The sequence below is a fragment of the Eurosta solidaginis genome, chromosome 3 (assembly GCF_040869045.1).
Source record: "Eurosta solidaginis isolate ZX-2024a chromosome 3, ASM4086904v1, whole genome shotgun sequence".
In the NCBI taxonomy this organism is placed as follows: Eukaryota; Metazoa; Arthropoda; class Insecta; order Diptera; family Tephritidae; genus Eurosta; species Eurosta solidaginis.
Window position 1 is genome coordinate 201,266,322 of NC_090321.1, and position 17,276 is coordinate 201,283,597.

Here is a 17,276-nt window from a genome sequence, read left to right on the forward strand (position 1 = left end):
GGATGGGATCCATAGTATTTTTGCGCAGAACACCTTTCTGCGTTGGCGGCCTTCGGCCGCGCTTATAAAAAATAACCCTGGGCTACGCCATGCCAAGTCCGGGTGTGTGGTATAGCCGTGGCTACCGCCACGGTGATGCACAATTTTTTTTGTGGGTATAAACACAACAACAACCACATTAAAATCGCCAACTTCAACTGCAAATATCTCCGGACAGAGAAAAAATTTTTCTTTTCCGCCTACGGATTATTGTTCTCGAGATTAATACGCGTCTTTTGATACCTCACTCGAAAATCTTGGCCCAACTTTAGGGTGGGTACCGTAAACTGCACTACTACCGAAATCTACAACTAAATGCAGATTCACGTGTCATTTGCCAAGGATACAAGGTACTTTACAAGCAACATGCTTTGGAATACGGTACCAAACTGGTTGGATGTATTACCCTAAAAAAGGGTGGAACTACGCATCTTGGTTTGCCAGTATTTGCTTCGGTAATTTATATTGATTTGTAGTGATTAAAAATTGCATTAGTAGATAATGTAATGTGAGTTAAAATTGAATAGGTAGCCGGAGCAAAAATGTCAACTGATCGACATGTAACTGTTATTTATGTGGCGCCACCGGGAGCTACTGCTGCTATCCCAGAAGCATTAGAAGCAGAAATGGCTTTGATTTTTTGCATCACCAAAGGTTTGCCATAACATGATATGGTTCGCGTTAAGCACGCTCTCTTAAGGCAAAAAAAATCGCGTCTAGTCAGACCCGATTGTCCAGGAATCATCGCACCAGAAAGGGTAAGTAAATTGGCTACCATATTAAATAATTTGTCATGCTTTTGTTGATAATCAACTGAAGAATGCAAGTACGACAGAGTTCGAAGTTCATGAGAAAACCAATTAATTTTTTTAATTAGCGTTTGGAGAGAAAAATACATATGTATGTATGCATAGAACTGCATAGAAGGGGAGGCATTAACTAATTATTATCAGTAGATTTGCAAGATTTTTGTCATTTTCCCTGCATCGCAGTTGTCATTACATTGCGTTAAGAGAGGACATCAACACCTTACTACCCACAGCCAGTTAAAATTTTTGTAAATTTTGCTCTTTTCATCACTGTTTCAAAACGTGGAAAGTTATATATCGAGCATTCCATGGAGAATGGTACATTTTAGCAGACTTTCGCACATTGCGCATTATTAATATTCAATCCCTAGAAGGTTTAATGTAGTCATATCAATAGTTCCCGAGATGGTGGGGCTAGTACCACAATGGTGCTTGTTACCGGAACGTAGATAGATAGATAATTTATTGAGGATTGCACAGTGACTTGCACATCTCCTTCACAGCACCTCATCCTAGCCGACTTCCTTGATGAACCCCAGCAGTGTTCTTTGCTTGAGTGATTAAATGTGGGAATGCTCTGGCCATGGTGAGCCCATAAACTTAGCCCTACGTCTTGAAATTGCGCCGCAATATAGAAGGATATGGTCCACCGTCTGCTGATCCATCACAAAATCGGTATGTGTTGTTCGATATTATACCCAGCTTTTGCATGTGACTGTTCAGTCTACAGTGTCCTGTAAGAATAGCCGTTAGGGTTCTTAGGTTATCTTTTTGAGAGGCCTATTAATGCCCTAATTCGAGTTGTGCTGTAACCCCCTAACAGTAACTTAGATTGACTCAGGCCTGGCATATTGCGCCAGTGTTCTCTCTTTTCCCTCCCTTCTGCTAATAAATGCCCCTGTGGGCCAACTGGCAGGAACGGCTGGGGATCGATGGGTCATGCAGTTGCTACCTCTCTTTCCGTGTTGTCCGCCTGCTGTTGTTGTAGAAGCAGTGCTTCGCCCCATCCAATAGGTGCGACCGATCACAAATTGTCATCAATGTCCTCTAACGGGAGTCCAAAGAAACTTTCTGTTTCAACAGGGGTGGACCATAATGAGAGGAGTGTTAGAGACGTTGATTCCACAATACAGTTAAAGAGATGGTTGGTGACATGTGGGGACACATTACAAGCAGGACAATGTTTTGTATGTCGGGGTTGATTCTGGATAGGTAAGAGTTTAACCTGTTACGTTATCCAGCTCGAAGTTGAGCTAGAGTGACTACTCTCGTTTCCCTAGGGAGAGTGCGTTCCTCCTCTGCTAGTTTTGTTCTTTGAGTACAGGAATCACCGGCATAGAGGTCCGACGCCTGTTTGTGGAGTTCACTGAAGACATGCTTGTGTTTTTTAGCTTCATACGGCTGTGTTATCAGGTGCCGCATTTCCTCATAATGTAATGAGGCCGTGAACAACAAGAACCACAAAAGATTTATAAAAGTTACGAGGACGCTGGATTTTGGAATCTAGCCCAGAGCAACCTGTCCGATGCAACCATCCCTTGCACGTGAAACACTGACAAGAGTATTTATTTTTTTAATTTAATTTATTTATTATTACGGCTGTTTAGGCCTAAAACTTAAACTACTAAGTACAATTCATTTTTATAATCACTTATTTTTAGTGAATATGCTGTTGGAATGCCATGTGATTCCGATCAGCATATTTACTAGCGTGACAAAGGGACGAGTCTGGGAGCCACTCATTACGACGTTTCCAATCCTCCATTGCTCCCAGCTTAAGGCAACAAAATTTGGAACTTATATTTTTCAATTATATGTGTATTTTAAGCTGTCGGAATGTATTATTCTCCGATCAATGCAGCTAAACATGTCTTTGGATGTTGGAAATTGAAAATAACCCCTCAACTTTGTTTATTAAAGACGCTGTCGGAATGCATGAAGATTCCGATTAGCACAGCTCAACATATAATGGGAGGTTGAAAAGGACGTGTTTCCAATCCCCCCTGCTGCAACTTTTATTTGGCCTTATTTTCGTTATTTTTGTTACACATTATATAATTTTATTGTTATATTAATGCTGTCGGAATGCGAGTGATTCCGATCAGCAACAGTAAATACCAGCTGGAAATACCGAATTCCAGCGAAATTAGTTGTTGGAACTGTCTGGAGTTACAGGTGGCCACCGATTTTCTTTTCCTTAGGGCCGGATGCATTGTATTTTGCTGCTACCAATATTACCATTCCCTCTTCGCGCTCCAGTATCGGTATATCATGTAAAAAAGTAAAAGAAAAAAAAACTTTATCTTATTGGAAGGGTTTTACAATGCTCCAATAAACTTTTTTTAAAAGTATTGAAGTTATTACTACTTTTTATGTGATTAGGAAGTTTATTGAAATATTCCAGGCCCTTATATATATGACCGTCCTAAAAAGATTCTTTTCCGACAAACGCAGCAAACCCATTTCTCAGTACTGGGGTCAGGAGAAGGACCCGGATTGGGATCGACACTTTCTCGGAAGAGGAGAGTATGGCGCAGACCCGCTGCAAGGATCTGCTGGGAGGTTGACAATTTGTGGGAGAGACGCAACAAATTAAACATTGAGTCCGCCTGCTCATTGCCCTCCACTCCCCTGTGGCCTAGGACCCAGGCCAACAGTACTACGTTGTGTGCTCCTAATTGATTCAGCTTTTCTACGCACTGAAGGACCAGTGCTGACTTTATTTCGAACGCCGCAAATGCCTTTAGTGGAACCTGACTGCCTGACTGAGTATGGCAATTGTTTCATTGGGGTATCAGCGCTGAAGGTTCAGCTTAGCGCACTAACTTATGGCGAATACTTCCGCTCGAAAATGCTCGGATGTGCTTTTAGAGTTACTGATATTTTGGTTCTGGGTCCGAAAACTCTGGCTCCAATCCCCTCTGGCGTCTTCGAGCCATCTATGTACCATACGATCTTGAGCAGACTAGTAATACATTGCACCCGCCTATACCTATACAGCCGTACTAAGAGACCGAGCAGCCCACTCCATATTGGCACAACCGGAGCACTGCTGGACATCCATCCTATATGAAAGCTATGCATTCAAAAGTGTTTGTACCAGTGGCTGGTGCACACCGAACTGAACCAATGTATGCTATATTGAGGCCTGCACAAATACCAAGCTATGGTTATGTAAATAATATTACTGCTAATGTCAATTTGCACGGTTGAGCACATACAGTACCTACGTTTATACAAGGTGGAACACCACACTACCTACATGGCGATGTAGCCACCGATCAGGTTGTTGTAATAGATTAATTAAAATATGTTATTCATAAACACTGATTCTTATATTTTCATTATCATTAAACTGTAGACTAGACTCATGACGGGTATTCTTACTGGACACTGCTTTCTGGCGTCACATGCCTTTAAATTAGGCTTGGTCAGTGATAGCAGATGTAGGAAGTGTGGGTTGGAGGAGGAAACGATCGATTACGTTCTGTGCTCGTGCCCTGCGCTTACCGGGCTAAGACTCCAGCTTACAGCTGTCAGATCTAGAAGCAGCAAGTGGCTTAAGTTCTAGGAAGCCGCTAACCCGCTGGAGCCATGAGAAGCATGAGTGCACTTTGGGTGTCCCAAGTTCCGTACCTGCTCCGAATAATTTGTAGCTATCTAAGCGACAAAGTACTCCCTTTTGATACAGATGAGGGACTAAGAAAGCACAACACCGCGGGCGGTGTCCCTCAGGGATCTGTTCTAGGTCCAACTCTTTGGAATGCGATGTATGGCGGGGTGCTACAAATCGACCCTCCCGGAGGCACGGAAATTGTCGGCTATGCAGATGATATTGTCGTAGTAGCAGTGGCCAAGAAACTTGATCTGCTCCAAGCATTATGTAATGACGCCGTGGGAAGAATAAAGGAATGGTTGACGAACACGGGGCTGGAGCTGGCTAGCAATAAGACAGAAGTGGTTCTGATGAGCTCAAAGCGGACTGTGGATGAGTTGGTTCTAACCATAGGAGATTATCAAATAAATTCAAAGCTCTCCTTGAAATATCTAGGAGTAATCATTGACTCAAAACTAACTTTTAGGGAGCACTTCAGGGCGGTGTGGGACAAAGTTTCTAGAGTTAGTGGAACCCTAACGCGAATAATGCCCAACATCGGCGGCCCAAGCGAAGCTACCCGTCAGCTATTATCCAACGTAACCAGCTCTATAATATTATATGCAGCACCAATATGGCACAGATCTAAAATGGTCCACCAAAAAGATATACTAGCAGCCTACCGCATTACTGCTATACGAATAGCATGTGCTGTTCCGACGACGCGATCCATGTTTTATCCAGGAAAATCCCAGTAGATCTACTCTCAAGTGAAATGGCCGATCTGTATGCCATTGGATTCAGCCGACCATCTGAAGATGCTAAGAAAAGCGCAAGGTCACGAACAATAGTTAGGTGGCAAGAACGGTGGGAAGATTCGAGAAAAGAGCGCTGGACCTTCATGCTAGTCCGGAATATAGCGGAATGGTACGAGCGAAAACACGGCAAACTAAATTACCATCTCACTCAGATATTGAGCGGGCACGGTGGCTTCAAGGAATATCTACATAAGCGTGGGATAGAGAATCATTTCTGTCCAAGCTGTCCGTCCGAATTGGAAAGCGCAGAACATGTAATATTTCACTGCCCTCGTTTTCACGGCGAAAGACTGTCTGTAAACAGAGTTTTTGGAGAGGAACCTTCCATTAGGAATTTAGTTCCACGAATTTGCGGACAAATAGATTGTTGGATTGCTGTGAGCAAGATGGCCTTTATAGTAATGACGAAATTGATGATGAATGCCGAAAGGGAGCGCAGAGAAATGCGCATACGAAGTAGTGGCGACTAAATCGCCTTTCCCCCCGTGACGTTATGCCTAACGGCGGTCCCACGGGGTGCGGACCCGTGAACAGGATTAGCCTGGTTTCATTGGGCCACTTGAGGGTAGTGCGCTACCACAACGTCCAATAAAAAAAGACAAGTTCCGTCGTGCCTGGTGTTGTTGGGTGAGCGGCCAGACAGCAGGGTGCAACAAATGCACCTTTCAGGGGAAAATAAGATGTAGCAAACGAGTATATTCTGTATCATATGATCAGATTGGAGACAACCAAACGTTTATTTTCCTGTCCAAAACAGAACTGGTGCACGGCACTGCTGCTAAAGAAGGATAGGCGTAGTCATATCAATTCGTTCCCGGGTTAGTCGGGGAAAGCAATTTTAGCATTAATTTGTCCTTTTCACTTTAAACATCCTTTCAAGAACTCCGCATAATAGATTAAACAGTCATCTGTATTTATTTGTTATTGTAGCACGTCTAATTAATTTACTTCGTAACATCAATCAATTGTCCCTTGTTACAATTTTATGTTCCCTATGAATGCAACAGCAAAGTATCTTTGGGTACCCCTGCCAACGGAAGATGCACAGGCATGGTGGAGGTTCATTTGAAGTTACTTTACCAGGTCCTGATTCTAGTTATCTGAAATTTCTCTTGTGCCTTTGGAAAAGAGCTATGTGTGGAGCCCTATTTATGGAACACTTTTCGGCTTATATTAAAAACTTTTAATCTATTCTTACTGATATGAGTTTCTTTTTCATTCTAGGTAATTTGATTTTGACGATGTGAGGATAGAAATATCCCAAATATTCCAGCTGTGGCTGTAAGAACATACATTTGCTAAAATTAGAAGAAAACTGCACGGTTGAGCACATCCAGTACCTACGTTTATACAAGGAGGAACACCACACTACTTTCACGGGGATGTAGCCACCGATCACGTTGTTGTAAGAGCTTATTTTAAATATGTTATTCATAAACACTGATTCTAATATTTTGTTTTGGTTTTTACTATAGAGTCAACCTGTTATATAAGCGATGTCAGCTATGCCTGTAACTTAAGCGACTTCAGATGTAATAGTTACCGCGGACGCGGTCACAGGAGTAGTTCACTACGTGGGGATTACACTAATCAAGGACTTTCAATATCGGAAGGTTTTCCAGCACCATAACAACACCAACAATATGTGCAATCACCCGAATAAATTGTACAACAAACGTTAACACCACATCATCAGCCAGCAACAACAACAACAATCGCAACAAGTTGAAACTTCTAAACAATAGTGAACCACCAACATATCCGCAATATGCGCAAACATCAACACCAACATATGTCGCCTACTTTGCAACACGGTGAAGATGGCCAAGGCCATTCTGATTCTAATACTGATAAAGGCGAACCATTGGCAAATTTAAAAACTCAAACAGACCACGAAAAATGTAGATGATAGTATTAATTCTAGTACGGATAGTAAAGAATTTAAACCTAGGAAAAAAGCTAAACTTGATAAAAACTTAACCGAAGATGACAATGTTTCTAATTCTAATACTAAGGAAGATGAACCTTTGATAAATATGAAGCTTAAAACAGAGTTATCAAAAAATGACGATGATGATAATGATGTTGATGCAAAGTCCAATGTTGAAAATGATGAAAATTATGAAACAGAATATGAAAATAGTATGTGTGTGGATTATAACCTGAAGCAAAACTGTCATATCCGGTACGACCAGAATTAGATGTTAAGAAAAGAGCCTACATAAAGAGGCTCAGTATATTTATGGAAAATTTATCATGAGACAATGCCCAATGTATGTATTTCAATTAAATTCACCACATTGTTGGAAAAATCATCTAAACTTTATGCATCGTGTAGAGAAACCATAACATTTACAATTTAAATATAACGAACGTGGTGCAAAATGTAAATTTTGTGATATTCAAGCAGCTACACCAAGCTTCAAAAAATTATTGGACCATGAGATTTCTCATATGCCTAATAGTTATTATTTAAAATGTAAATTATGCGATTGGAAGACGAAAATACATTCAAGAATGAATTTTCATTTACGTGTACATCACGCTGAAACAATTGATGTAACAACGAAAAGTTTAGAATTGACTGTTTGTCCATATTGTAATCACAATGGTATTTACGCAAACACTTAATACAGGAACATGAGAAATCAGTGGATGAAAGAACATCTTTTCTATGTTTAGAATGTGGTGAACAATTTAGAACAAATACAAGTTTACGTGTACATGTTTATGAAAAGTTTGCTCATTGTACACCAAAAGATTTGAACGGAAAGATCTTGAGGGTATGGTTACACCTATGTGGCATCTACAAGCTATTTATAATGACTAGTATGGAATGAATCCGGATATGGAAGAAAACGGAGGTGACGAAATGAATCACCATGCTTCTTTGGATTCTGGTGATACTCCTGACATGCTTCCTAATTTCGCTACGTCTGATGTTACTATACCTACCAAACTAATATGACTCTGCAAACTGATGAGCAACACTACCAGCGTAGGAAAAATAAGAACTTCAAAACAAGGTTTCGGAAAGGGAACGACTATGAATTGACGTTAATGTTGTTGTTGTTGTTGTAGCGATAAGGTTGCTCCCCGAAGGCTTTGGGGAGTGTTATCGATGTGATGGTCCTTTGCCGGATACAAATCCGGTACGCTCCGGTACCATAGCACCATTAAGGTGCTAGCCCGACCATCTCGGAAACGATTTATGTGGCCACATTAAACCTTCAGGCCATTCCCTCCCTCCCTACCCCCAAGTTCCATGAGGAGCTTGGGGTCGCCAGAGCCTCGTCTGTTAGTGAAACAGGATTCGCCGCGGATAGGTGAGGTTGACAATTGGGTTTGGAGAAGCTATATATTGCGCTGGCAACCTGGTTGCGCTACACAGCCCATTGAATCAATTGACGTTAATGTATTTGTATAGTTTATAAATATAAAAATTCATATATGTAAAGTTCACTAGAGTAATAAGGGAATAATTTAAATTGTAAAAAAACATTGTATATATGAATAATTTATAATTAAATATTATCTGAACATAAAGGACGCGTTTCATTCATAGAAAAAGCGATTTGACAGAAGGCAACCGATACGGGTAACCGATAGGCCAGTTACCCGTGTTGTTGTTGTTGCAGATGTTTTGGTTAGCGATAACGAAAACATACCTAATGAAGTAACTTAAAAATGTAAATAGCATCGAGCGAGAAGGAATGTCGAAAACACAATAGGTAAGAACGAGAAAGCGAGTCACACGTACACTATTTTGAGAGAGCGCATGCGTTACCTTTTTCCCGACAGCAATGTAAAAGTCATTAAGACGATAATTGGTGACCAAGTTATTGGTAACGATTAAGTAATCGATTAGGTAACGGGTACCTATCTTGTAGGGATGTACCTACATAAACGAAACAATAATTGCGTATCCACATATCCCTACAAGACAGGTACCCGTTACCTAACCGATGACTTAATCGTTACCAATAACTTGGTCACCAATTATCGTCTTAATGACTTACATTGCGTGCTACAAAAACAAAAACGAATAAATGCAGATGACTGTTTAATTCATTATGCGAAGTTCTTTGAATGGATGTACAAATTGAAACGGGCAAAGTACTGCTAAAACTGCTTTCCCCTAGTAACCCGGGAACGAATTGATATGACTACGTCTATTCTTCTTTAGCAGCAGTGCCGAGCACCAATACCCTTTTGGACAGGAAAGTAAAAGTTTGATTGTCTGCAAGTTTATCATATGCCAGTACAGAACATACTCGTTTGTTGAATCTGAGCAGTACATCTAATTTTCCCAGATTTTCTGGGCTCAGCGAGGGTATCCTCCTGAATGGTGCATGTGTACCCTGCTGCCTTGCCTGGCCGCTCACCCAACAACACCAGGCACGACGGAACTTGCCTTGCGACACCCAAAGTGAACTCACGCTTCTCATGGCTCCAGCAGGTTAGTGGGCTTAGAGTATACCCGTGGTAGCTATGCCTGTCGTAAGAGGCGACTAAAATACCAAATTGATTCAAGGGGTTTTGTAGCGCAATCCTTTCAATGGGTTGCCAGCGCAATATATAGCCTCTCCAACCCAATTGTCAACGTCACCTACCCGTGGCGAATCCTGTTTCTTTAACAGCCGAGGCTCTGGCGACCTCATGTTCCTTATGTATCTACATTTGAAGGCGCTTAGTTAGCTGACATCGCTTACTTAACCGGTAGATTCTAAAGTAAAAACCAAAACACAAAATATAGGTTAGGTTGAAGTGGCCGGTTCATAAGGATCTCACATAGACTGAATGAGTCCGTAGTGTTACCAGAAGTTTGTTTTAACGACCAAGCTGAAAACCCTATCAAGAACCAGGAGCTATGTTATAAAAAAACTCCGTCCTCTTGACAAATACTAGAAGCTTCCTAGGACTTAAGCCAGTTGCTGCTTCTAGATCTGACAGCTTTATCACTCCTAATAGCTGGAGCTTTAGCCTGGCAAGCGCAGGGCACGATATTTCTCAGGGGCCCGGTATTTCTCGAGGGCCCGCGATTTAGAGGTACTAAGACATTTTTTTTAATTCAGGAGAGTCTTTAATTGTTCCATGTGGAAATTTTAAGCCGAATTTCAAAAGCAACGAATATTGATAATGATTTTTTACTTGGTCCCTCGAACAGTGAGGAGACAATAAAAACATCAAACAAAAATATATGTTTACATGAATCCGAAATCGTAAAGTTTTCATGGTAACACTGATGAAGGTTCATCTTCAAAAAGCCTTCCAACAATACCACCAACTCTGTATCAAAGTCTAGATTATTTAAACGACTTCGATATCGGTACCGTGAATAATGAGTTTTTGCGATCTGAAGAAGTCAACGAAATAATTCGTCGAGGTCATCAAAAGTGCCCTGTTATTTTTCCACGTGATTGTCATGACGAGGCATTTCCTACCTCGTTGTTAAACAGAATCTTCCCAAATGGAGAGAAAGTGGAGCGTCACTGTTTGGTGTGGAGTGCCAGTAGCAATGCTTTTTATTGCCTACCATGTCGTCTGTTAAGCACCAATACTTTAAATCGACCTAAAATTTGTAGTCCTGGCGAATATTCGAAATTCCAGGTATGGAAGAAGCTATACGCCAAATTGCCATCACACGAAAATACTGAAGATCACATTAAATGTTATATTCAATGGCGATCTTTACAAAACCTAATTCGAAAGGAGGCTACAATTGATACACTTATCAATGAACAGCTAATCACTGAAACTCAAAAGTGGAAAGAAATTTTATATAGAATTTTGAACACTATTTTTTTTTTAAAAAGCGAAAGGATGGACTTTTTTGGGCATCTAAGATCTCATAAGCCATTATGATCCGATACTTAGAGATCATTTGGAGAAAGTTAGGATTTCAAAATAGCAGCACAAACGTTTACAAGTTCACTATCTTTCCCCAGACATTCAGAACGAGTTTATAGAAATTTGTGAAAAGCATGTTAGGGAAACTATATTAGATCAAGGCAAGAAAGCTAAGTATTTTGCTATTATCGTTGATGCTATGCTTGATGCTAGTCACGTTGACTACGTTCATTTTGCGCTCACTCCATTTCAATTCGAAAGCAACAAATTTACAATTATAGAACAGATTTTGGCTTTCGTGAATTGTAACCAAAAAACTGCTCAGAAAATCGCTGATCTAATTTGCCATACATGATTGAAGATTGTCGTGCACAAGGGTACGATAACGGCGCCAATATGAAAGGAGCTTACAACGGAGCACTACGTCACATTCTCGACAAAAACTCGAATGCTGATTACTCGCCTTGTGCAACCCGCAGCTATGATAGCGTTTTCTTTTCTGGATAAAGTGTTACGCAAGCGTTGTTGTTCTATTCTAAAAAACAGGCAACGCCTTTACGGGGTATTTCGTTCTTTTGTGAAAATTCTTGCCTGCTCGCAACCCTGTATAAAATGGCGGTGTGGCAGTGCAACTTTGTGAAACTCTCAATTCGCTCTTAAGTTCCACTATACTCTGTTAATATGAGTGAATTTGGTGAGTTGAAATGTTCTTTGTATGCACTATAAATGTTGACCATTTTCTGGGGTAGGAGTAACTCTATTGTTGTTGTTCTAGCGATAAGATTGCTCCCCGAAGGCTTTGAGGAGTATTATCGATGTGATGGTCCTTTGCCGGATACAGATCTGGTACGCTCCGGTACCACAGCATAATTAAGGTGCTAGCCCGACCATCTCGGGAACGATTAAACATTAAACCTTCAGGCCATCCCCTCCCTCCCCATCCCAAGTTCCATGAGGGGCTTGGGGTCGCCAGAGCCGCGTCTGTTAGTGAGACAGGATTCTCCGCGGATAGGTGAGGTTGACAATTAGGTTTGGGGAAGCTATATATTGCGCAGCCCCTGGAATCTGATATTTTAGTCCCCTCTTACGCATACGACAGGCATACCTACCGCGGGTATATTCTGACCCCCTAACCCGATGGGGTAGAGTATTACCAGAAAAGAAAACGCTATCAATTTATGTGGTGTTCATGCTGCAGAATTTTGTACGGCTGCAATTATTTTCTTCGGCAGCACTCCACAACGATGTGACATCCTCAAAAAAAAATGTACCTAGCTCTCTTCATAGTCTTTCAGCCAAAAGCCAAATTTGACTGCGGAAGCATACGGCGATGTTACCGGCATTCTCAAGTACATCAACAAGTTCGAATGTATCTTGCTGTCCTCAATTTGGTTCAAAGTCCTACCATTAATGAAAAAGCGTTTTCCTCCAAGTGACGCCACCACAGATGTTGAGGTCCGACATCTAGATGCCTTATTAGCTGATTTGAAGTTGATCAGGAACCAATGGGAAACAATTTTAAACGAATGCAAAACAGTTGCTATTCAATTGAACATCTCGCCAAAGTTTCCGGACATTCGAAAGAGAAAACCCAAAAGGCGTTCTGAAGATAATTTAAATGAGATGATTACGGATGATTCAGAGTCTGATTTCAAAAACAATACATTCTTGGTGATCGTTGATTCGGTAATCACTTGCATTACTGAACGATTTGCAGCTATGAGAAATTTGAACGAAAAGTTTTCCTTTTTGTGGCAATTTAAGACATGGATGAAACTAAGGTTCGGGCGAGCACAGCAAAATTTGTCGAAAAATACAAGTCGGATATTTCTCAAAGCTTAGAATGTGAAATAGTTCACTTGAAACACATTTACGAAGCAAATTTTGATAAAGGTCTGTCACCATTGGAATTGCTAAATGCCGTCTATTTTCAAAATATGTATACAATATTCCCCCAACTTTTGTATTGGTTTACGTACCTTTTGCACTTTACCTGTCACTGTATCTAGTGCAGAACGTTCCTTCAGCGTCCTTTCAAGAACGAAAGACTTTCATAGATCGTGTTCATCTAAAGAGCGAGTTTTAGGACTCGCCACGCTTTGTGTTGCATCCGTTTTGGCAAGACAGTTAAATTTTGATATTATCATAAAAAAATTTGCAGTGAAAAAAGCAAGTAAAGCCACTCTTTGATATCCGAACATTCTATATTGAATAATTAAAATTTATAATCATCATTAAATTTATCAGAAATGTATGAAAATGTTACCAAATAACTAGAAAAGATTATATGAAATAATATGTGGCTGTTAAAAGAGAATTTTATTTCTACGTTACAATAAAATAAAACAAATAGTAAATATTCTGTGTTAATTTTATTGTCAGCTCTTAGCCAAAAATCATTTAGTTGATGTGGCAAAAATTTTTTTTGATGTAATCCATCAATAATGATTTATGAATGAAACGTCATTAATTCACGTTAATCAAATGTATTAGTGGATTTTTTATAGGGGGCCCGTAAATTTTTTTAGTCCCGGCCCGTATTTTCTCTCTACGGCCCTGGTTCGAAGACGCCAGAGGGGATTGAAGCCAGAGTCTCCGGACCCAGAGCCAAAATATCAGTACCTCTAAAAGCACATACGAGCAGCTTTCAAGCGGAAGTATTCGCCATATGTTGGCGCGCTAAGCTGAACCTTCAGCGCTGATACTCCAATGAAACAATTGCCATACTCAGTCAGACAGTCAGGCCCCACTAAAGGCAATTATGGCGTTCGAAATAAAGTCAGCACTGGTCCTTGGGTGCACAACGTAGTACTGTTGCACTGGGTCACAGGCCACAGGGGAGTACAGGGTAATGAGCAGGCGGACTCTAGTGTTTAGTTTGTTGCGTCCCTCCCACAAATTATCATCCTCCCAGCAGATCCATGCAGCGGGTCTGCGCCACACTCTCCTCCTCCGGGAAGGTATCGAACCCAATCCGTGTCCTTCTCCTGACCCCGGTCATGAGAAATGGTTTTGCTGCGTTTGCCGGAAAAGAATCTTTTTAGGACGGTCATACTCTTGTCAGTGTGTCACGTGCAAGGGATGGTTGCATCGGACAGGTTGCTCTGGGCTTGATCCCAAAACCCGACGTCCTCGTAACTTTTACAAATCTTTTGTGGCTTCTTGTTGTTCACGCCCTCATTACATTATGTGAAAATACGGCACCTGAGAACACAGCCGTATGAAGCTGAAAAACACAAGCAGGTCCTGAGTGAACTCCACAAACAGGCGTCGGACCTCTATGCCAGGAATTGCCCGGTGAATCCTGTACTCAAAGAAAAAAACTAGCAGAGTAGGAACGCACTCTCCCTAAGGAAACGGGAGTCACTCTAGCCCAACTTCGATCTGGATACTGTAACAGGTTAAACTCTTACCTATCCAGAATCAACCCCCACGTACAAAACATATGTCCTGCTTATAATGTGTCCCCACATGACACCAAACATCTCTTTAGCTGTATTGTGGAATCAACGCCTCTAACACTCCTCTCATTATGGTCCACCCTTGTTGAAACTTTCTGTTTCCTTGGACTCCCGTTAGAGGATATTGATGACAATTTGTGATCTGTCGCACCTATTGGATGGGGCGAAGCACTGCTACAAGAGCAGGCGGACAACCCGGAAAGAGAGGCAGGAACTGCATGACCCATCGATCCCGAGCCGTTCCTGTCAGTTGGCTCACAGGGGCATTTATTAGGAGAAGGGGGGGGGGGGGGGGGGGGGGGAGAGAGAGAAGAACACTGGAGCAATACTGTTAGGAAGTTATAGCACAAGTCGCTACAGGGCAATAATAGACCTATCGAAAGATAACCGAAGAATCCAAAGAGCTTTCTTACAGGGCATTATAGACTGAGCAGCCGTATGCAGAAAGTGGGCATACTATCGAATAACAAATGCCGATTTTGTGATCGATCAGCAGACGGCGGACCATATCCTCCAAGAATACGAAGCAATCTCAAAACGTAGGGCTATGTTTATGGGCTCACCATGGCCAGTGCATTCCCACATTTAATCCCTCAAGCCAAGAACTCTGCTAGGGTTCATCAAAGAAGTCGGCTACGATGAGGTGCTGTGAAGGAGATGTGCAAGTCACTGTGCAATCCTCAGTAAGTTATCTATCTACGTTCCGGTAACAAGCACCATTGAGGTACTAACCCGACCATCTCCGGACCTATTGGTATGACTACATTGAACCTTCTAGGGATTGAATATTAATAATGACCGCAATTCGAAAGTCTGCTAAAATTTACCATTCTCCATGGAATGCTACATATATAACTTCCCACGTTTTGAATCAGTAATGAAAAGAGCAAAATTTACTAAAATTTTAACTGGTTGTGGGTAAGGTGTTGATGCCCTCTCTTAACGCAATGTAATGGCAACGGCGACGCAGGGAAAATAATAAAAATCCTATAAATCTACTGATCATAATTAATTAATCCCTCCCTTTCTATGCAGTTGAATGCATACATGCATATGGGTTTTGTTCTCCAAACGCTATTTAAAGAAATCAATTGGTATTTACATGAACTTCGAACTCTTTGATATTTGCGTTCTTCAGTTGATTATCAACAAAAGCATGACAAATTATCACTAACAAATTCATACATGTTGTTTATATATTTAATATGGTAGGCAATTTACTTACCCTTTCTGGTGCGATGATCCTGGACAATCGGGCCTGACTAGACGAGATTTATTTTGCTTTAACATAGCGTGCTTAACGCGAACCATATCATGTTAGGACACAATCTCGATTATGCAACCAATCAAAGAAATGTCGTGCTTGTAATACTGCTATGATAGCAGCAGCAGCTCCCGGTGGCGGCATATAAGCATCAGTTGCATGCGGATCAGTTCCATTTTTTGCTTCGGCTACCTATTCAATTTTAATTCACATTACATTATCTACTATTGCAATTTTTAATCAATACAAATCAATATAAATTACCGAAACAAATACTGGCAAACCAAGATGAGTAGTTCTACCCTTTTTTGGGAAAATACATCCAACCAATTTTGTACCGTATGCCAAAGCATGTTGGTTGTGGAAAGTACCTTGTTTACCGGTAAATCCTTGGCAAATGACACGTGAATCTGCATTTAATTGTAGGTTTCTTGTTGTTTTGGCATATCCAGAGCTGAATCGCACCCCGGCAGAAATGATATATATTAGAATAATATAACATTTTTTTATTATTTAAAAATACACATACGTATGAATGAAAAGCAGAGTAAATAATGTTGCTTTCGTTGTAGCGATAAGGACACTCCCCGGGAGCGATTTAGTATGACCACCTGAAACCTTCTAGGCCATCTCGTCGATTCTATACAACTTTCAGATTTTAAAAACGGATCTCGACACGCGACTTTTGATACCACCTTTGTTTAGGTTGTGCACTGTCTTGAAAACGTTACCTTTTTTGGTTTTGGAAATCGAATCTTCCAATTCCAATTGGTGGCAAGAGGACTTGGCTGCCTCTAGTTAATGCGCCAGGTTAATTTAGAAGTGCCTAACCAGCCAACACACGTCACACCTAAAAGCCCGTAGCACAAGCACTTTTTTAGTTTTTTAGTTTAATTACCACAATTATAGTTTTTCATCGTTTTAAAATATTTCCCGGAATAATTAATAAATTGTCGTATTAAGATGCATAGTGTACCTAAACAAGTGTGTCAACTAAGCGATAAACGTCAAAACTACAAACAGCCTCGCTCACCTGATGCAAATCTCAGGTCTAGAGTTGCATTTTCGGTACTAAAGAGTACTTCAAGCTGAGTTGCATTTGATAGTTTGATAAAATTTTGTAGTATTTACAGATGAAATAGTTGCATATATTTCCGCGGAAATAAAAATACTAGATGATTTGTAGCCTGCAACAATGCGGAAACATACGGAAAGCAAAATTTATTTAAATTAGAGTCAAAATATAAAGCGCCACACGTGTAACAAGGAACAATTTCACTTCTAAGGCTGTTTGCACAAATGCATAAGGGAAAAATTGTATAAACGCTTTGGTCGCTTCAAAGCAAACGTACGGCGTTTCATTTGTCGTCATCCGGTGGCAAAATCCTGACCCAGATAAATAATTTTGCATGTAAATGCAACAAAAACGATTTGAGCCAG

The 17,276-nt window shown here is 40.8% G+C and overlaps 2 long non-coding RNA genes across 2 annotated transcripts; one reads left to right on the forward strand and one right to left on the reverse strand.

Moving 5' to 3' along the window:
* The first annotated feature begins 624 nt into the window (after window positions 1–624).
* On the forward strand, window positions 625–8,563 carry LOC137244932 (uncharacterized). The gene is made up of 3 exons (XR_010951230.1): window positions 625–797; window positions 6,486–6,666; window positions 6,737–8,563. It is a non-coding gene; the product is annotated as an uncharacterized lncRNA (long non-coding RNA).
* A 611-nt stretch (window positions 8,564–9,174) lies between these two features.
* LOC137244931 (uncharacterized) lies at window positions 9,175–16,559 on the reverse strand. The gene is made up of 4 exons (XR_010951229.1): window positions 16,366–16,559; window positions 16,101–16,290; window positions 15,798–16,028; window positions 9,175–13,313 (listed from the first exon to the last, which is right to left on the reverse strand). It is a non-coding gene; the product is annotated as an uncharacterized lncRNA (long non-coding RNA).
* Window positions 16,560–17,276: the final 717 nt, after the last annotated feature.